Source organism: Myxine glutinosa, chromosome 1 (genome assembly GCF_964187855.1).
Source record: "Myxine glutinosa chromosome 1, kmMyxGlut1.1, whole genome shotgun sequence".
Taxonomy (NCBI): domain Eukaryota; kingdom Metazoa; phylum Chordata; class Myxini; order Myxiniformes; family Myxinidae; genus Myxine; species Myxine glutinosa.
Window position 1 is genome coordinate 334,561,913 of NC_136261.1, and position 22,968 is coordinate 334,584,880.

The window sequence follows — 22,968 nt, forward strand, 5'->3', positions numbered from 1 at the left end:
TCGCCCGCCCGAACGCCGTTACAGTACCTTCGACCGCGAGTTGCTCGGGCTTCACTTGGCGGTCAGGCACTTCCGCCATCTGCTCGAGGGCCGTGCGTTCACGGCCTTCATCGACCACAAGCCGCTGATCTTCGCGATGGGCAAGGTCACCGAGCCGTGGTCGGCCCGGCAGCAGCGTCACCTCTCGGCCGTGTCCGAGTACACGACGGACATCCGGCACGTCGCGGGGAAGGACAACCCGGTGGCGGATTGCCTTTCCCGGGCCGTCGCCCACGCAGTCCACCTCGGCATCGACTATGCCCGGATGGCAGCGGACCAGGCTGCTGAACCCGACGTCCAGGCCTTGCGGACCGCCGTCACGGGCCTCCGCGTCACCGAGGTGCTGTTCGACGGCGCGGGCGCGGCCCTCTTGTGCGACGTCTCCCTCGGGCGGCCTCGCCCCATCGTGCCCATCGGCTGGCAGCGCCAGGTGTTTGACGCCATCCACGGCCTGTCCCACCCGGGCGCGAGGGCCTCCCAAAGGTTGATCGCCGACAAGTTCGTCTGGCATGGCCTCCGGAAGGCCGTCCGCGGCTGGGCCAGGACGTGCCTCGCGTGCCAGCGCGCCAAGGTGCACCGGCACACCCAGGCCCCGTTGGCCCCGTTCACGGTGCCGGAACGCCGGTTTGACCACGTCCACGTGGACCTGGTGGGACCTCTGCCCCCCTCACGGGGTTTCACCCACGTCCTCACCATGGTGGACCGCACCACCCGGTGGCCGGAGGCCGTGCCCTTGGCGTCGACGACGGCGGCGGACGTCGCGCAGGCTTTCATCGCCACCTGGGTCGCCCGGTTCGGCGCCCCCTCAGACATCTCGTCCGACCGCGGCCCCCAGTTCACCTCGGAGCTCTGGGGGGTAGTCGTGCAGGGGCTCGGGGTCCGGCTGCACCGAACCACGGCCTACCACCCCCAGGCTAACGGCCTGTGTGAGCGATTTCACCGCTCATTGAAGGCCGCGCTCCGGGCCACCCTCCGCGACGGCGGCTGGGTCGACAGGCTCCCCTGGGTCCTGCTGGGCCTCCGGACGGCGCCCAAGGAGGACCTGCGCGCATCCGCGGCGGAGTTGGTCTTCTGGCAACCGCTGCGGGTGCCGGGCGAGTTCCTCCCCAAATCCACGGCACCATGGTCCGCGGCACAGCAGCGCTCCGCTCTGCAGGAGACCGCCCAGAGGTTCGCCCCGGTGCCAACGGCATGCCACGGGCACCCACCGACGCACGTCGCCCCGGAGCTTCGCACGGCGGAGTACGTCTTCGTCTGCCACGATGCCCACCGGACACCACTGCGGCCCCTGTACGATGGGCCTTTCCGCGTGCTGGAGACCAGGGCGAAGCACTTCACCCTGGACATCGGCGGTACTCCTGACCGCGTTTCTGTAGACCGCCTCAAGCCGGCCCACCTCGACGTGGACCATCCACCGCCAGTGGCCCGACCAGAGCGTCGGGGCCGCCCCCCTGCGGGCGGACCCCCGGCACCGCCCAGCCCCGCCGCCACGCCGCCCCCCGGTCCTGCACCCATCCCAGGGGCAGCCAGGGGCATCCCACCTGGAATCCCTGCACCCCGGACGCCGCCGATCGCCAGGGGGCGCTTCGGCCGGGTCATCCGTCCGCCCCGCAAACTGGCCCTCCAGGTGCGCGGGAATTCTGGGGGGGGGGGGGTGCGTGTGGCGGACACAAAAGCCCACTGGCGTGGTGACATCATTCCGCGCACCAAGTGGGCGGTGGCCACGCCCGAGGGGTAGGCGTGGCCTGAGGATATACAGGGGGCGCGCAGCCCTGAGCAGGCTAGTGTTACAGTGAGCTCCTGAAATAAAGACGCTTATAAGTTACCGCCTGTCCGCTTCCTCCTTGCTCGCAAGCAGCGCGCGTAACGCCGCGCTTTAATGTAACAATGCCAAACTTGGAGAAGTATCTTCTTACTTTCTCAAATAGCCCAGCTATAACATAGGGAATGGTCACATGTCACATTTTCATGAGCTGCGTCCTGTTGTTCTTTACCAGCCGACACATGACAAAAGACTTCTTCACCAGATGTCTGGTGCAAGAACAAGAAGTAGCAAGAACAACATATCACGTCTGGTGATCATAACACTGAAACGAATTACCTTCTTCCTGATGCATATTGTCACGTGACTGCTCTCAGTCAATACCGGGAGCGTCACGGATGGAAACGAGCGTTAATGGAGGCGTTGAACTCAAATTGATGGTGGATGATACGCGATGAGGAAGAAGAGTACCGACATACCTGGACGACTTCGCTGATGTATTCACCCTGTGAAAAGGAACTCAAACGAAAACCGGATTTAAAATGTACAAAAATAAACAGGTTTATTTAACGGAACCCGAGAACAAGGAAAACGTGACGCTCAAATAAATGTCCGAACTTGGGATCCATCACACTAGACTCATAACACACACGAGGAGAGAATTTAAATGAAAATAAAAGCGTCATGTGTGTGTGTGTGTGTGTGTGTGTGTGGGCTTAGCTCAACCACTCGGGATCTCGTCGGGGTTGGTCAGCTCGTCCGGTGTGTTGGCGGGAACCGCCTGGGTGTTGGCGGGAAGTAGGCCTCGACGCGCCCTTGTTCACTAGGCCTCGATAAAAGCTCCCCGCGGAAGGCGAACGAGCATGCAGCCCGCTCCTCAGCTGTGCCCTTCCTCACGAATGCGGCACGGAAACCGCGGCTCTTCGTTCTTGATGCTCTGCCTTTTTACGAACACCCTGCACGCAATCTCTCCTCGGTTCGCAACCACAGGTCACGTCCCGCACACCGTCGCTCGCCAATGTCCGATACCAAGAGAAGAGAGTCGATGACAGAGGAATACGTGAGGGCCAAGCAAGAGAGAAGGCAAGAGAGTACAGAGGAATGCAAGGGAAGTCCAGGGCAAGCAAACGGTCCAGAGCAAGAGAGGAGAAAAATGTCCTTCAGAGCGTTCTTTTATTGACGGAGTCGTGACGTCATCAGTCCTTTTCACCAACCCCCGCAGGCCACCCGCACTTGCCCAATTCTCCACCAATGGCCGTGTCGTTTCTCCCTCATGCCATCTGTTGGTGGCCAATCTGTGCATCGCTTCCTTCCACCAATCAGCAGGTCGCTTCTTTCTCCGCCCCTGGCCAATCACAAGTCCTTCCGTACTCTGGCCTTTGGTTGGTCGACTCCTGCCCAATAGTGAGTCCTTCTGGGCATGGCTCCTGACCTACCTGTGCTATGTTTGTCTGCCAAGTCGGGGTTGTCAGCCCAATTGCGTCATCTGGGTTCCGGTTAGGTTTTATTGTGGGGGGGATTTAATATTAGTATGTTTGGTGCTCATGGACCTGACTAGTGTCTATGGTGCAGTGCCAAAAGGGACAACGGATAGATCACAAGGTCTCACACACAGGGGAATTAATATAATCTGTACACGAGTTAGCACAAGGCCATCCTCGTATGACCACAAATATACAAGCTTAATCCGACATCCGGGCCAAACAGGTCCCTGACTTATGTACATTGAAATGGTTCTTTCTACCCCCCGATCATCGGAGCATCTACCTATACAGATCTACCTGAATCGATATATTACTACGCCAAAATTCATAACAATATGCACAACATAAAAAGTTCATGATGATGGATGTTTTCTTTTACAATGTCGTGAGATTCCAGGAAGTACTCTGACAAAGACTGATACGTGGGTGTTTGGTCCTTGTTGAGTTGTAAAAGAGAAAATAGTGAGAACGATTAGCAAGGACCTGAATAACATCCACGGGAAAAGCCCTGTTTGAGAGAATGCCATATAATTATTTGGGCAGTGAATAGACAACAGACCGCTGCCTCGACCTTTGAGGCCTATCTTTACAAGGTCCATGATTGTTATCGGATCAAAATCCTTTTAACTCGTTATTTTACAGAGAAGGGGAAATTTATAGGGAGGGCATGACGATTGAGAATGGGACAGCTCTGAAGACGTCATTCACTTCCCATCGCAGTAAGAACCAAGATGGCGGCTTCTATGATTTTTCAGGTTGAAATTGTGGGTGGAGTCAGGTCCCACTCAGGTCCTACTAATGGGTGGAGCGGAATGTTACACACAGACAGACGATCAAGCGTATTACTACATAGAAGATAAGGCTGCCCGACCAACAAACTTCAAGGCAGGAGGAGGCCATTAGGCCCATCAAGACTGTGCTGTGGTTGCTTTACCTTTTCAAGCTCTGAGCATCAAGCAAAGAAGCAGCTCCATTTTGAAGTCTTTCATGGTACTCCAACGTTGTTTGAGCCGACTGCCCTCCTAACATGATCTGAATTTAGTCACTCCAACTATTACACCACTGAGTGTGGTTAAAAAAAGGCACCGCTGGGATTTGAACCCAGGATCTCCTGTTTACTAAACAGGCGCTTTAACCAACTAAGCCACGGCGCCACATACACATTAGCCTTAATGTTTCATCTCCTCAAAGGAGACATTATTCCTGATCGCTGTCTTAAATTGTTATTATTTATATATTACCATATAAAACAGCGTGTGTGTGTGTGTGTGTGTGTGTGTGTTTGTGTGTGTGTGTGTGTGTGTTTGTGTGTGTGTGTGTGTGTGTGTGTGTGTGTGTGTGTGTGTGTGTGTGTGTGTGTGTGTGTGTGTGTGTGTCTGTCCCGCTTCATAAGGATAGGTTGTGATGGCTTTGAGTAGTGCTTTTGGAAGGATTTGAATTTGGAGGAGGGGTGGCCGGGGGGGTGGGGGGGGGGGGGGTTAAGGGCCAATATTTGAACACGACTGTGTGTCAACCGGTTAAAAGACCTAAAATACTCTGAGGACCCAGAAGACCCCGAAGACCCAATGGACCCCAAACACCCAAAATACCCTGTAGGCTGTGAAAGACACAAAATACCATGAAGACCCAGAAGATCCCAAGGACGCAGAAGACCCAAAATACCTCAAATATCCAAAAGACTGAAAAGACCCTGAAGACTCAACGGACCCTAAAGACCCCAAAAACCCCGAGGATCCAAAAGACCCAAACAATCCCAAAGACCCAAATGACAGAGGACCCAAAATACCCCAAGGATTGAGAAGACCCCCAAGGACTCTGAAGATCCAAAATACCCTGAAGACCCAACGGACTGAAAAGACCCTGAAGACCCAATGGTCCCCAAACATCCAAAATACCCCGAAGACCCAAAATAAGCAAAACACCTGAAGACTGTTAAAGACCCAAAAGACCATGAAGAACCAAAATACCCTGGGGACCCCAAAGACCCAAAATACAGAAAAAACCCTAAGACCCAATGGACCCCAAAGACCCAAAATATCCCAAAGACCGAAAAGACCCTGAAGACCGAATGGACCCCAAACAATCAAAATACCCAGAAGACCCAAAAGACCCTGAAGACCCAAAAGACCCCGAGGATCCAAATGACCCATACAATCCCGAGGACCAAAATGACCCAGAGGACCCAAAATACCCCAAGGACTCAGAAGACCCCCAAGGACTCCAAAGACCCAAAGTACTCCAAAGACACAAAAGACCCTGAAGACCCAATGGGCCCCAAACACCCAAAATACCTGAAGACCCTGAAGACACTGAAGACCCAAAAGACCCCGAGGATCCAAATGACCCATACAATCCCGAGGACCAAAATGACCCAGAGGACCCAAAATACCCCAAGGACTCAGAAGACCCCCAAGGACTCCAAAGACCCAAAATACTCCAAAGACCCAAAACCCCAAAAGGCCCCAAGATCCTTAAATACCCAAAAGACCCAAAAGACCATGAAGACTCCAAAGACCCAGAAGACCCTTAAAGACCGTGAAAACCCATAAACACTCCAGAGGTCCAAAATATCCCAAAGACCCTTAAATACCCCGAAGACCCAAAAAGACCCTGAAGATTGTTAAACACCCAAAATACGCCAAAGACCCAAAATACCCCAAAGACCCAAAATACCCCAAAGACCCTTAAATACCCTGAAGACCCAAAATACCCCAAATACCCTTAAAGACCCCGAAGACCCCAAGGACCCAAAAGACCCACACGACGTAAAAGACCGACAAGTCCCTGAAAACCCAAAATACCCCAAAGACACCAAGACCCTTAAAGATCCAAAAGACCACAAAAACCTAAAAGTCCCTGAAGACCCAAAATTCCCCAAAGACCCATAAAGGCCCCAAATACCCAAAATACCCCAAGACACTTAAAGACCCAAACTACCACAAAGACCCTGATGACACAAAATACTCTGAAGACAGTTAAAGACCCAAACAACCATGAAGACCCAAAATACTCCAAAGACCCAAAGTAACCCAAAGACCGTTAAAAACCCCAGAGACCGAAAAGATTGAAAAGACTCTGAAGACTGAAAAGAGCCCGAAGACTGAAAAAACCCAAATAACCTTTAAGACCGAAAAGAGCCCGAAGACCCAAAATATCCTGGTTACTGAAAGGATCGAAAAGACCCAGAAGACCAAAAGACCCCAAAGACCCCAAAATACCCCAAGAACCAAAATATCCAAAATACCCTGAAAGAACAAGATGACCAAAAATACCCCGTAGACCCTTAAAGATCCGAAAGACCCCAAACACACAAACAATCTACAAGACCGAAAAGACCCCATAACCCTTTAAAGACCCTGAGGACTCAGTGGACACCAAATTACCCCTAAGACACAAATTACCCCAAAGATCCAGATCGAGGACCCAAAGTACTCGAATGTCTCGAAAGACCTATGTGGAAGTGTAACTCAGTCTAACTCATTGGTTGGAACTGGTAACGAACCAAGGTACGAGCAGGTGGTCGTAAGAATGTCAGGAATGCATCTCGCCCTGTCGAAGCTGGGAGTCCTGTTGTGTAGCTTTAGCACGACCCCGGGCTAACACACATTCCCAAGCCCGTACTATTGTCTTTCATCGGGATGCAAAGAGGATGAAGCAAATTCCCAGCAGGGAGGAGCGAGTTGGTGCCAGGAAGGCGAGCAGGATGACTGAGTAACATTGCTGCGGAGAAGGGATTACGATTTCAGCGCACAGAGGATTAACTGAAGTTTGCCCATATAAACAGAAGAGACTTTGAGTCAAGGAGCACTCATCTTCAGAAGCCCTGCCCGACGGAATGAACGCGTACCACGAGTACGGCGCTGCGGAGAAGACATCGGCCACGAAAGAGGGACTATCAGGATAGAGTTACCTGGTCCATTGAGTTAAACGGTAGTTATTTGGTATTGGAATGAAGTGAACAACCAGTTAATAAAGTCATGACCTTTTGTAAAACCTGTTTCCGACCATTGGCGTCTTGAGTCCCTATCACACCTCCACGACAATATGGAGGCACCGCTGGAATCAATTGGACACATACAAGATCTTTAAAAGGTAAGTGTGTCTTGTTTTTTTTGTCCATTATGATATACGAACCTGTGTTTAGTTTGTGTACAGACATGGTGGAGGAGGTGGTGGTGGGTTTCTCTACGCACCAATACCGCGCTATAGGTAACATAACGACAATCCAAGGAGTGTAAACGTATTTTTGTCACGACCGTCCGAGGTAAAAGTCACGGATGGAACGTTTTAAATGATTCTATTATTCGTGTGTTTGCGAGGATGCGTACGTTATACGCTGGGTGTTAAGAGCCTTACTCTGGTCTGCAGGCAAATCGGCTCATGAAGTGCACCATGAGGCGATTTGTTTGCCGGTTCGGTAAGGTTCGGTAAGGTCCGTACACGTGTACAATCGTGTACACCCGTTTTAAATAAATAAATAAATAATTTTTTTTCAGTTTTCCCGCCATTTCTAAAACTCGTTTGATTAACATATAAATTAATGACAGACAACGCCATCTCATGCCGGTCCAGAATTATTGTGAAAGATGGCGATTGGATGAAAATTGCATACCGACACTCCCTCACTGTCCCTCATTGTCCCTCATTTCCATTTCGGCTACCTGTCTCTTGCCCCCGCTCTTTCTTGCGAAATGAACGTTCTTTGAACAAGTGGAATGATTTAGGAATCTTTAGAGGTCATTGCAATATTAATTATATGTGATCATTTGTGAAATTTCATGAACAGATATGTGCAATGGATCTAATTTGAGTGAGTATGAGAAAATTTGGTGCAGGATCCGTGGAATGTACAAGGCTGGTACATGTGTTTAGCACTTGAAGACGTACCCCTGAGCTGCCCGCTCAAGGTGTGCGATTAAGGCGGCGGACAAAGAAATTAGTATATACAGATATTTTTTCTCAGTCAAATTGGATGGGAAAAATGCACTTTTATATTTTCCCCCATTGCAATGTGCTTATATTTTGGAACGGCTAGGGGGATTTAAATAAAATAAAAATGAATAAGCTTTTCAGACAGATAGAGAGAGACAGACAGACAGATAGACAGAGAGAGAGACATAGAGAGAGACAGAAAGAAAGAGAGAGAAAGACATAGAGAGAGACAGACAGAGATAAAGATGATATTCAGACAGACAGAGAGAGAAAGACATAGAGAGAGACAGACAGAGATAAAGATGATATTCAGACAGAGAGAGAGAGAGAGAGACATAGAGAGAGACAGACAGAGAGAGAGATAAACAGAGAGACAGACAGACAGATAGACAGAGAAAGACAAACAGACAGAGAGACAGAAAGAGAGACAGAAAGAAAGAGAGAGAGAGACATAGAGACAGACAGAGATAAAGATGATATTCAGACAGACAGAGAGAGAAAGAGATAGAGAGAGACAGACAGAGAGAGAGAGACAGAAAGAAAGAGAGAGAAAGACATAGAGAGAGACAGACAGAGATAAAGATGATATTCAGACAGACAGAGAGAGAGAGACATAGAGAGAGACAGACAGAGAGAGAGATAAACAGAGAGACAGACAGACAGATAGACAGAGAGAGACAAACAGACAGAGAGACAGAAAGAGAGACAGAAAGAAAGAGAGAGAGAGACATAGAGACAGACAGAGATAAAGATGATATTCAGACAGACAGAGAGAGAAAGACATAGAGAGAGACAGACAGAGATAAAGATGATATTCAGACAGACAGAGAGAGAGAGACATAGAGAGAGACAGACAGAGAGAGAGATAAACAGAGAGACAGACAGACAGATAGACAGAGAGAGACAAACAGACAGAGAGACAGAAAGAGAGACAGAAAGAAAGAGAGAGAGAGACATAGAGACAGACAGAGACAAAGATGATATTCAGACAGACAGAGAGAGAAAGACATAGAGAGAGACAGACAGAGATAAAGATGATATTCAGACAGACACAGAGAGAGAGACATAGAGAGAGACAGACAGAGAGAGAGATAAACAGAGAGACAGACAGACAGATAGACAGAGAGAGACAAACAGACAGAGAGACAGAAAGAGAGACAGAAAGAAAGAGAGAGAGAGACATAGAGACAGACAGAGATAAAGATGATATTCAGACAGACAGAGAGAGAAAGACATAGAGAGAGACAGACAGAGATAAAGATGATATTCAGACAGACAGAGAGAGAGAGAGACATAGAGAGAGACAGACAGAGAGAGAGATAAACAGAGAGACAGACAGACAGATAGACAGAGAGAGACAAACAGACAGAGAGACAGAAAGAGAGACAGAAAGAAAGAGAGAGAGAGACATAGAGACAGACAGAGATAAAGATGATATTCAGACAGACAGAGGGAGACAGACAGAGAGTCAGACAGACAGAGAGAGAGATATACAGAGAGAGAGACATAGAGACAGAGAGAGACAAACAGACAGAGAGACAGAAAGAGAGACAGAAAGAAAGAGAGAGAGAGAGAGACATAGAGACAGACAGAGATAAAGATGATATTCAGACAGACAGAGAGAGAAAGACATAGAGAGAGACAGACAGAGATAAAGATGATATTCAGACAGACAGAGAGAGAGAGACATAGAGAGAGACAGACAGAGAGAGAGATAAACAGAGAGACAGACAGACAGATAGACAGAGAGAGACAAACAGACAGAGAGACAGAAAGAGAGACAGAAAGAAAGAGAGAGAGAGAGACATAGAGACAGACAGAGATAAAGATGATATTCAGACAGACAGAGAGAGACAGACAGAGAGTCAGACAGACAGAGAGAGAGATAGACAGAGAGAGAGACATAGAGAGAGACAGACAGAGAGAGAGAGACAGAAAGAAAAAGAGAGAGAGACATAGAGAGAGACAGACAGAGATAAAGATGATATTCAGACAGATAGAGAGAGACAGACAGACAGATAGACAGAGAGAGAGAGAGACATAGAGAGAGACAGAAAGAAAGAGAGAGAAAGTCATAGAGAGAGACAGACAGAGATAAAGATGATATTCAGACAGACAGAGAGAGAGAGACATAGAGAGAGACAGACAAAGAATAAACGTTTTGGTCCATTTGTGTATTAGCGCTTATAAAATTGAAGGCCAAATTTTGAGAAATTGAAATAAAGTTGACACCCATCCGGATCTGTAAATAAGGGTTCCAACGCAAACAAATACGCATAATGCATGTGTGTGTGGGTATTTTGTGTGTCAGCGTTTTTTGTTTTTGTGTATCAATCTTACAAGATTGTTGACACCGACAGTGTGCCTTGTCTGAAAATAGATGGTTCCATGGGGATGGGATCGCATATCGAGAGAATTCGTAAAATAAAAAATAGAAATATAATTTGATTATGAAAATTATCACTTTTGTCAAGGGAGATGGAGAATAAAGATTTGATTTGCTGAGTTATGAGCAGCTATTCATTAATAGTAAAAATTGGGAGTAATCTTGGGATTCCATTGTGATTGAATTTATATGAGAATCAAAGCTATTTATGGATGAGCTTCATAAAAAATGTGGGAGTACAAAATTAGCCAAATTTTGGAGAGGTCTTACACTGACTTCCCAGAGTACTCTGCTCACGGATTTTATATATATATAAACTTGAATTTTATCAGAATATAAATTGGGCTGTATGTATGGATGTGTATAAGGCATAGATGATATGGGAAAATAGTAAAGGAAATTTTGCTGGTTTGAACTATTGTGAGTTTTGAGTTCTGGAGTTCAAGCAAAGTCACTGGTTAACAGATGAGAAAGGATAGTAAATAAATTATTCGATGCTGGGTAAATGAAGTACGATATTACTAAGACTTATGAGAGCTATTGTTCTTCCTTACAGCAGTGGAAAATTATTGGGAAAAAATATATATATATATTAGATCCAACATAATGAATCTATAAATGAATGTCAGAGGGATAATATCCTCAATTTGTACTAATTATTTGATTGTGGGTAAAGGAATTAATTTATCATAGTGGATTGTTAACAGCAGCCTGAAAATGTCCTGAGAGTGTGCATCCATGTAATCGGAAATCCCAGATTTGTTTTTACAAACAACATTTTGGTAGAGGTCTTGTGTGGACGAACACTTCCTTGGTAGATAAAAAACGGTACTGCATGCTGGCAGCCACTTTTGCGGCCAGTTAGGCCAAACAAATTGAGAGGAAATTGTAGTTAAATACGTAAGTTACACATGGCTATTTGTAAAAAGGAAATTTGTTGAGATGGGAAACATTTTTCGAAGGTTTATTAAAGTGTTATAATATGACATGTGGCAAGGCAAACTATTGGATGGGAAAATTAGATCTGGTTATAGAATAAATTTATTGACCCCTTGAAGTTAATTCTTCGAATCATTGTTTCACTGGCATTTTTTGTTCACATTGGAAATAGTTTAGTAGAGCTTTGTTTAAAACCTTTGGTTGCGGTATCTTGGAACGAAATGATAAACCATAGGAGACTGATAAGAATAAAAAACAAAAAATATGGACCCAAAATAGAAAGTTGGATTCATGCCTCTCATTGCAAGCAAGCACATGGGGCTAAGGTGGACGATCCCATAGAAAATGAGGCTGCACCTAGCAGCCCAGCAGAACATTCAGTGGCAGATAAATGATAGTCGTGATTTACAGTCATTTGAATTACATTTTAACACCCCTTGCATTGATAAACATTACATTTTCAACATGTGATATTCCTACTTGGGATAGTGACATTTATTTGCCTACATGACATACAATTACCTGCTGATATTAATACAACATGAGTGAAAAAATGTATCACAACTACACTCATGATCAGGGGATTGAGTTCAACCCCGGGAGATAGGGGGATCAGGGTAAGACAAATAATCTGATTTATGTTACATATTAAGGGATTTTCTTTATTTACCTTTTAGGAAGCTTGTTAGTTTGGTATATAATGTTGAATGTCATCGACATATAATTATGTCATAGGTATGAATATATACAAGGAGTAGCAGACTTGTTTGTTGGTTTAGTAGTTATATTGGCAATTGTTTTAGTGGTGGCTTGCTTGAAAGCCTTAGTGACGGTGTGTTTGAATAAGGTAACCAACAACATGATGATAACGCATGAAGTGACAAATGAGGAAAGAAATGTGGAACCAGAAAAGGAAGACTTTTATGGCGACATAAATACTGAGATTAAAAGATTAAATCAAGTGATGTTGCAAATGAATACAGTAGAATTAAGATAATGGCATAACGACAATGTTATGAGTTGTGTCAATTACAAGATCAGTGAACTCATATCACCACGAGTGACACAATGTTAAGAAAAAAAAAAAAAAAAAAAAAAAAGGGAAAAGGAAAGTGGGGAGGAATTATGGTAATAATACATTATGCTTAATTTGTTGGTTTGGGAAAATTTTTGGTGGGAATTAGATATTCCTGTTTGTGATTGTAATCATATACAATTTATTTTCTTAGAGTAGTGCTAAAATACCTGCGCGAGTTAATTTTGAACTATATTAACCTGAAAGCAATTGTGGATGCTATTCTTAGTTTAGTAGTAAAATACATACCTGATTGAATATTACTTGTGTGACGCATATAAATGAATATAACTTTTTGAATGTTGTAAGGGAAAACAACAAATTGTTGAATGTGAAACTGTCAGAAGATATACATAATTATGCTGATTTCATGGTAAGATGTACCCTATCTGATTCAGTGTGTGCAGAAAGCAGATTCAGATGTGACTGAGCATAAGGATAAGACGAGATCACATTTGAAGGGGGTGCTAACGGAATTGGGAAGACGTTCGAGAAAGAAAATTTGTGGCTAAAAAAATGAAGTTAATCGTGGCATACACCCTCTTTCTCAAAGAATGATGAAAACATTCTCCCGTGTAACTTGGAGATGGATGCTTACCTTCACCAAGGAAATTTATGTGACCATTTGCCTGGATCACACTGCAACATATGAAAGAAAGGCGATCACTTACTCTTGTTCGAAGGCTTCGAACATTCATCACATCAGAAGTTGCAGGACAACGACATTTTACCTGCAACCTCTGTGAAATGCGGGGACATATGTTATTACTTCACCAACGTCCGGGGAACCAGCATGTAGCTGCAAAAAACGGCTGTGCCCTTGTCACAACAGCTGTGCACGATTCTGCTGGTTGCTCCTGGTATGGATCATGAATGACCTGAACACCATGGTCCCAACATCAGTGTGGATGCATCCGGCATCCCTGTTCCACATCTTGCTGGCCAATCAACATTACACCAACACTTGCTGCCCACTCATAATGAGGGAGGAGGCAAGTCGACTACAACTGGGCGAAGGCCTTGTTCAAGGAATCATTATGGTTCACAGCAAGAGTGGCAAGAATGCTACATGGAGAGCAGGGTCAGTCTATGACTCCGCACCGTTACCATAACAGCGAAATCCTACACGAAGTAGTGCAGGTGTTTATAAAGACAGAAGAAAATGTTTCATACCTGAATTCAAACACAAGTGATCAGCCCTTCCTTTCAAACAAAGAATCAACGTTTGTTTGGAGGGAAACGTTTTTGCCAGATGTTGCAGATGCCTTAAAAACTTGAAAATGGTGAAGCAAAATTGTTGTATCTTGGTGATGGTGAAGTGTTGTTTTACAAAGATATTTGTGATGCAAATGAAATAGATTGAATTAACAATATGGAAGGAGTCAATGACCAACGAAATGTTTTGTGATCAGAGTCTTGCAGGATGACGGTGTATGCCTAAGGAAATTGTATTGATGTTTACTTGTAGTGATTGATTGTTTACTTATATTGATGTTTAGATTAATGGTTAATATAAACAAAAAAACAATGAACATATGTCACCCACAGGGTGAACCGTAGCTTGCCAAAATGTGAACATGAGTGACTTGCTTCAGGTCACACTGAGGTGAACAGAACTGCTATCCACTAGAAGCGACTCTTTGAGGAATGTCTGCCCACGAGATATTCCGATGATAATCGTTCTAGAGAGTGACCTTGAAAAATACGTGTTTGCCTTATAACGTCACCAAATGACGTCATTTATATAATGTCTAAAGCTTGACATTTATACGAAACACTCATCAACGGCCTCAATTTGAGGTACTACACGATATGTTTCCTAAAAGTTGAAAATTTTACCTTGCACTCAACAAGGGCTTCAATTTGAGGTACTACTCGATATGGTAACTGAAACTTGAAAATTTTACCTTTTGGTCAAAATTGAATGACCTTCAAAATGACCTTGAAGGTCAAGGCCGATCGACACCAAAAACTAATCAGCTGAGCGCCATACCACACCCTATATACCCACCAAGTTTGGAGATCATAAGATCAAAGTTACTCAAAAAATAAGGGTTTCGTTGACCTCCATGATTGACTGCAAAGTGACCTTGACCTTTGACCTTGACCTTAATAATTTCGTATGGTGAATAGTATGTCTTCATGACCAACGCACATGAAATATTGAAAGATTTTGATGAGAACTGAGGAAATAATTTTTTCATGAAAATTCCGTTTTTTCGTCATGACGTCATCAAATGACGTCATAGCGTCAAACTGTTTACAGATCTGGGAAGCACTCATCAAGGGCATTCATATGAGGTATTACTCAATATGGTACCTACGATTTCAAAATTTGACCTTGGGGTCAATAATTTTCGACCTCCAGCGCTAACCATGAAGGTCAAGGCCGATCGCCACCAAAAACTAATCAGCTGAGCGCCGGACCATATACTAGATTCCCATGAAGTTTGGAGACGATCCGATCAAAGTTACTCAAAAAATTAGTGTTTCGTCGACCTCCATGATTGACCACAAAGTGACCTTGACCTTTGACCTTGACCTTCAAAATTTTGTGTGCTGAAGGGTATCTCTATAGGACTCTGATATGCGAAGTTACAGGAGTTTCCAATAATAACTGTGGTCTACAGAGTGATCTAAACGTGAAAAAAAAATGATTAACCACAAACAAAAAAACAAACAAACATACAAGCTGACTAATACATCTTGCAAAAACTTCGTTTTGGCAAGATAAAAAGATGAGGGAATTGTGGAAGTGTAACTCAGTGTAACTCATTGGTTGGAACTGGTAACGAACCAAGGTACGAGCAGGTGGTCGTAAGAATGTCAGGAATGCATCTCGCCCTGTCGAAGCTGGGAGTCCTGTTGTGTAGCTTTAGCACGACCCCGGGCTAACACACATTCCCAAGCCCGTACTATTGTCTTTCATCGGGATGCAAAGAGGATGAAGCAAATTCCCAGCAGGGAGGAGCGAGTTGGTGCCAGGAAGGCGAGCAGGATGACTGAGTAACATTGCTGCAGAGAAGAGATTACGATTTCAGCGCACAGAGGATTAACTGAAGTTTGCCCATATAAACAGAAGAGACTTTGAGTCAAGGAGCACTCATCTTCAGAAGCCCTGCCCGACGGAATGAACGCGTACCACGAGTATGGCGCTGCGGAGAAGACATCGGCCACGAAAGAGGGACTATCAGGATAGAGTTACCTGGTCCATTGAGTTAAACGGTAGTTATTTGGTATTGGAATGAAGTGAACAACCAGTTAATAAAGTCATGACCTTTTGTAAAACCTGTTTCCGACCATTGGCATCTTGAGTCCCTACACACCTCCACGACACCTAGAACACCCAAAAGACTCAAATGGCTCAAATGACCCAAAAGACACCGATGAACCAGAAGATCCAAAAGGCCCAAAAGACACAAATGACACTGAAGACACTGAAGACCCAAAAGACCCCAAGGACTCTGAAGACCCAAAAGAAGAGTAAATATGCCTCTTACATTGGAATTGTAGACAGTGGCTTGCAAAATGAGCCTCAAGGTCGGTGTACCGAAGTGGTATTTTTTTTAAATCACAATAAATACAAGGCACAGGGAGGTGAAATTTGCTGCACATGGTAAATGGAATGTTCATTTACGCCTGAGGGATGTCTAACAAATAAAAATTATATATGCACACCCATTCCAACCCGTCATTGGTCCAACCGTCATTTTTGACAGGTTTTATTCTCATATATACAGTCACGTGAAAAAGTAAGTACACCCCATGTAAAGTTTTGACTTTTTTAATATAGTTCAACATACAGCTATTTGATCTTCATTTCAACAATATTGATAGATAAAGGTGATATAATATAACAAATATCATGAAACATTGACATTTTGTAGACCATTGTATAATTTAAATAAACATAAATGCAAATTTCACATGTGGAAAAAGTAAATACACCCCAACATTTATCACTACTTCAAATACCTAAAATTAGAATCAGGTGCACCAGCTCAGGTGCAAATGATCAGAACATCATTAGAGAGGATCTTGGAGGAACCTGTCTTATTTAAACCTCAGACATTTAGTTTGGTTTGCTATTTGTTGTTGAAGTGTGCGGCAGCACCATGCCTAGATCAAAAGAGCTCTCTGAGGCCTTCTGAAAGAAGGTTATACATGCCTACGAGTCTGGGAAGGGATTTAAAAAGATCTCCAAACAATTTGAAATCAATCATTCGACTTTCCAGAAGATCATCTACAAATGGAGAAGATTCCAAACAACTGCCAACTTGTTCAGGCCAGGCTGCCCCAGCAAGTTCAGCTCGAGAGCAGACCACAGGATGCTGAAAGAAGTCTCTAAGAACCCCAGAATGTCATCACGGGACCAACAGGCAGCTCTTGCCACTGTTGATGTCAAAGTGCACGAGTCTATCATGAGAAAGAGGCTGCACAAATTTGATCTACATGGGAGGTGTGCCAGCAGCAAACCTTTGCTGTCCAGAAAGAACATCAGGGTGAGACTAAAGTTTGCCAATGAACACCCAGGCAAAGACCAGCACTTCTGGAACAATGTGCTCTGGACAGCTGAGTCAAAGGTAGAGCTATTTGGCCACAGTACCAGAAGACATGTTTGGCGAAAACCAAAGACAGCATTTGACCACAAGAACCTGATACCAACTGTAAAGCATGGTTGTGGAAATATTATGGTTTGGGGCAGCTTTGCTGCATCAGGGCGTGGGCAGCTCACCATCATATAATCCACTATGAATTCTTCATTGTACCAGAGGGTGCTTGAGGATAATGTGAGGCCATCTGTCGGAAAGTTGAAGCTCAACCGAAGGTGGACCTTGCAACATGACAATGACCCGAAACATACCAGTAATTCCACAAAGGAATGCCTGAAAAGAAAGAAATGGAGGGTTCTGGAATGGTCAAGTCAAAGCCCAGATCTAAATCCCATCGAGATGTTGTGGGGGGATTTGCAACGAGCTGCACATGCAAGAAACCCCTCAACCATCGCACAGCTGAAATAATTCTGCATGGAGTAGTGGGCAAAAATTTCTCCCAGTCGATGTCAATGACTGGTAGACAGTTATAAGAAACGCCTACTTGAGGTTGTTTCTGCCAAAGGGGGCAATACCACATATTAGAGCCAAGGGTGTACTTACTTTTTCCACATGTGAAATTTGCATTTATGTTTATTTAAATTATACAATGGACTACAAAATGTAAATGTTTCATGAAATTTGTTATATTATATCACCTTTATCTCTCAATATTGTTGAAATGAAGATCAAATAGCTGTATGTTGAAATATGTTGAAAAAGTCAAAACTTTACATGGGGTGTACTAGCTTCTTCACGTGATTGTGTGTACATACATACATACATATATATATATATATATATATATATATATATATATATATATATATATATATATATATATATTGTTGCGAATATGGAATTTGGCCTCCATATCCGCTTTTCCCCTATTTCCCCAATACTCCCCAACTATCCCCAATCCCCCATTCCCTAGTCCCATTGTCTGTAAACAACACTCTGTAGAACCGACCTTCCCCTTTTTCCCCCATTAAATGTCGTGCCCAGGTCCACCGCACCACACGTAGACAACTTTCGGACATCTTGCTAGTTATTCTTAGTCTATGTCAGTTAAGGACTCGTTTCCATTAATTATGACTCTTCGTTGCACCAGAATGTGATTATATGGCACCAGTAGTGAGTTTAGGACCTTTTCCATACCTCCTCCCATCTTCTTCCCCAAACAACAACAATAACAACAATTACAACAACAATTACAACAACAACGACGCTCCGGACCATGCGCTCCACGGGGTTACCACGAAGGGGCTCCTTGTCAGCTCCTCGTCAAGGGCGGAGCCGGTAACCCCCCTGCACGCACCCAATGAGAAGCGACGTGCCGCTTCCATCTGGGGCGGAGCTAACGAGCCGAGGGCGTGTCACTCCCCGCCGGATATACGCGGCCACGTAGCGGACGTGACGTCAGATGCGCCCCCAGCTTGAGACGACAAGACGCCACCTCGAGCGCGGTGCGACCTCCCCGCATCTCTAGACCGGACCGGGTCGATCCTGCCCTGAGCCCAGGTGCACCTGGAGCCATCGAGACCCGCCTCTCCTTGCCATCAATCCCCGTGTGAGTCAGCTTTGTCCCGTTTATCTGTCGTCTGTTGGGAATAATATAAGATTGTGTTTAAGTGCCCACCTTACTATGCTGTACCTCTCGTCCTTGTAATCTAACCTTCCGCCTTAATATAACCTCCTCTGGAGGTCTTGAGAACTGAACCCTTGGTGTCGTGTCATTTGAATTCCAGCTGTGTGTCCTTTTCCTTTATTGACCTAGCATAGCGCGACTAGTCAACGTTCGAGTATAATCGGGTAACTTGTGCAGACGTGGTCATACCAAAACCGCTCGGTAAAATAACATCTAAGCCACGTCTGTAACAATTGGTGTCGAGGAGTGGAATTCGAACCCGGGACTAAATTTATTAGGCCCAAATTTGTAACAATTAGAATCGATTCGGAGCGCGTTTCCCGCGCGTTGTTAGGCCCAAATCAGGGAGTTAGAATCGATTCGGAGCGCATTTACTGCGCTCAACGAAATTATAACGGCGAAATTTGATTTTGTTATACGGAAATAAAATCCCGAATTTTGAAAGTCGCGCTATGGCAGACCAAGACGGCTGGGTTCCGGTAAAGGAGAGTGAGGCAGGGTCGATCCAGGACCAAATTGAGGGACAAGAGGAGAGCGAAGCAGTGAGGGTAGCAGGTTCGCAAAATAGCGCCGTCACGCACGAAGTAGCGGGCGCGCAAAATGGCGCCTCGCAGATGGCCACGGCGTCCACGCCCGCGACCGTGGCAGCGCCGCCGATGGATTGGGGCCTATTTATGGAGAAAATGAAGGCCCTTATGGCCCAGAATAGTGAGCGATTGGAGAACTGGATGGATGCTCAGAGTGAGCAAATGGGGGTAATGAGGGACGAAGCGAGGGGTACTGGTGAGAAGGTAGACAAAAATTTTGAGGGGTTAGACGATGGGATAAAAGAGGTGAGAAATGGGTTAACGGGGGTAGAAAACAGAATGACCGCTCAAGAGAATCAGATAGAGGGAGTGAAAAATGGGTTAGAGGGGTTAGAAAACAGGATGGAAGGCAAATTGAGGGACATGAGGGACCAAGCGGAAAGGGAAGTTAACCAAATGGGGCAGCAGATAGAGGGGGTCAGAATGGGGGTAGAAACCAAACTGGATGCTCACAGGGAGGAAATGGAGCAGATGAGGGTGGCATCTGGGCAGGAGATGCAAGTGATGGGAGAGGAGATCAGAGGAGGAGTGAGTGAGGAGGTCGGAGGAGTGCGCGAGGAGGTGAGGCACTGTAAGGAGCACATGGAGAAGGAGGTGAGAAAGGGGACTGTAAAGTTACAAGGGGGCATAGAGGACCTGACGCAGGAGGTGGAGCAGCTGACGGTGGGACAGACGGAGTTAGTGGAGCAGGTTCAAAGGAACACTGCGGTATTAGGAGGGTTAAAAGTAACACAGAAAGAACTAAAAAATGACTTGGTAGCGACGAAGAGGGAATGTCAGATGGTACGTGAGGGACTGACAACGAGGTTGGACGAGGTGATAGAGGTAATGGAGACGAAGGACCGGCAGGTGAGGACGCACATGGAAACGGTCAAGGTAGCCTTAGAGGATGAGCTTGAGGAGACGTACCGGGGAATAAAAGAGGTGAAGCACAAATTAGAAGAAGTGGAAGAAGGGATGAGTGAAATTAAGAAGCGACGGAGAGGGGATAAGAAAGAGATAAAAGAGGAGATAAAAGAATTGGTCCAAAGTCTGTGTTTGGATCGTGATGATGTGCTCATTAACCGGATGAGGGATTCGCAGGTGATGGAGGAGAAGCGAAGAGGAAGAGGACCCGGTGTAAGTGGTGACCAATATGGTCGTGCGTATGATGCGCCAGGGGATTTAATAAGCTTGGGGGTCGAGATAGACCCGGGTGTTCGTGAGAGGCCGTGGGTGAAGTGTGCGAAAGGTCTGGTGTGCGAAAAAGGAGGTGTGCAAGAAAGTCCGACTCTGGGGTGTGTGAGGAAAAAGTGTGTGCCAAGGAGTGAGGGTGCTGGCGAGAGTGAGTCGGTCGTAGCGCGTGTGCGAGGGAGCACATGGAAGCGTGCTGTGGTGAGTGTTACAGAGGGTGTGACGGGAGAGTGTGCGCGAGAAAGGTGTGTGACGGACAGGTGCATGAGGAAAGAGTGCGCTGTCAGAAGTAAGGAAGAGTGTCCACCTGTGGTGAGTGTTACAGAGGGTGTAACGGGAGAGTGTGCGCGAGAAAGGTGTGTGACGGACAGGTGCACGAGGAAAGAGTGCGCTGTCAAGAGTAAGGGTGAGTGCGCTGTCAGGAATGGAGGTGAAAGTAGTGAGAGTGACATGGAGCGTGAGTTAGTTGTGACAGGTGAGCGAGGATGTACACCTGGGATGGAAGGATGCACACCTGGAATGGTAGAGCGTGAGTGGGAATGCACGCTGGAGTTGGTGGTGAGGCACGTGGTTGGGTGTGCGAATGAGAGCACACCTGTGATTGTCACAGAGGAGGTGACCGAGGAGGGGGCGCGAAGAGGTGTATTGGTGAGGTGTGCGAGCGACGAATGTGTGCCAAAGTGTTCGGTGGTCAGGTGTGTGACCAAGGCTGTGAGTGGAATGGGTGTACCTGGGTGTGTAAGGAAAGGTACGAGGAGCATGGGCACGGCTGGATGTGTGAGCAAGGAACGGGCTGCGGGGTGTAAGCGTCCAGGTGAAGCATCGACGTTAGACGGGATAGAGTTTAGAACGACTTATAGCCGAATCGGGCCCTCGGTGCGTGCTGGGCCTCGCTTTGAACGGCCGCGTCCGTGCTCCACTAGGCGGAGCGGGCAGCCCGATAGGAAGGGTCGTTATGGCGACCACGTTTTGTTGAGACGTGCCGGCAGGTCGAGATCGGGACATTGGATGGCTCCACGCCGAGGTGATGCGTGGAATCTCGGCCCGGGTAAGCCCCCGTCCCTGCACCGAGTGCCGGACGCATCCAGCCGCTGGCACAAAACAACCAGCATTCATGGCTTGGCTTTACGAAGCCTGGCTTTGGACAGGGATTGGCGCACCGAGAGGCATTAGTGAGTAGACTGGGTGATGAGGTTAGTGTTTTGGACCCAAAATTAGAGAAAAACAAAATTTGATGATTGGCAAGGGATTGGCAGTAGTGATTGGCAGATGATGGGCAGTGATTGGCCAAATTTTTAATTTGTTGAAATTTGATGTGCAAAATTGGTAGTGAGAGACCCCCGATGTGGTGGGATGGCAAATCCACCATCCTTCCCATATGGGGGGCAAAGGAGCAATAGTTTATGGGGTGTATGGCAGTGAAAACTAGCCCGGGTGGGTTAGGTTATATTGATAGGGCCCTAGAAGATGACATTAGGTGACGTTAAGATTAGTTAGTGACTCATACCTGTAGTGGGGACGCAGGTAGATTAGTATGGATGATAATGACGTGGGAGCGCAATAGTTTAAAGGGACGACTGGGAAGCGCAAGTTTCAGAAGGGAGTAGTTAGCTGAGATGATGCTGTGTGTGTGAGAATTGAACAGGTGTGATTGCACAGGTGTGCAACTGGACAGGTGTGTGGAGCAGTGTATGAGTAGTGAGTGTGTGGATCAGCGCGAATGCGCTTGGGGAGAGAAGGGTGCAGGTGGCACCAGGTGTGAGAGCACAGGTGTGCAAGTACAGGTGTGTGGAGAGAGTTGGAGTAAGTGGTACGGAGTGGTGTGCATGGTGCGAAGGTGTGGATGGGGGAAGAGTGGACCCCTTTCACGAATACCCGGGGCGGGTAGTGTAAGTGTTAGGTAGAGGGTACAGGTAAATTGTGATTGGATATTGGCATCTGTGGTGCGGTGACAGAATGGTGTTGTGGATGGGTGCATTAGAGTTGTGGAAATGGCTGGGCGTGTAGCCTGTTAGTGTGTGTAGTTGGTTGGGCACTCCACCACTGTGAGGATGTCGGCCAGGTGAGGCCGCAGGTGGGCTCTGGGAGCCGGTAGAGTTGTGGATGGGGCCCGAGGATCCGGAGGATGGACCCGGGTAGCCCAGTGCCAGAGAGGGCACCGAGTGGGGAGAGTGCCAGAGGGCCTTCCCCAGGTAGTTAGGTTAGGGTAAGGAGCAGGTAAGCTCGGAGGCAACTGCAGTGGTGGAGGTGTGCAGGTGGGTAGACCCACTGGGAGAGGTACACGTCGCAGCCCAGAAATTGTACGAGGGCACCGGGAGATGAATCGGGGGAGTGAGACCCCAAATTGAAAA

At 46.5% G+C, this 22,968-nt stretch overlaps 1 protein-coding gene and 1 non-coding gene across 2 annotated transcripts in view; one reads left to right on the forward strand and one right to left on the reverse strand.

Moving 5' to 3' along the window:
• The window catches only part of LOC137412267 (USP6 N-terminal-like protein), a 1,021,586-nt gene that overhangs the window by 423,368 nt on the left and 575,250 nt on the right, over positions 1-22,968 (forward strand). The window lies entirely within an intron of this gene.
• TRNAT-AGU (transfer RNA threonine (anticodon AGU)) lies at positions 4,366-4,439 on the reverse strand. The gene has a single exon. It is a non-coding gene; the product is annotated as a tRNA-Thr (tRNA).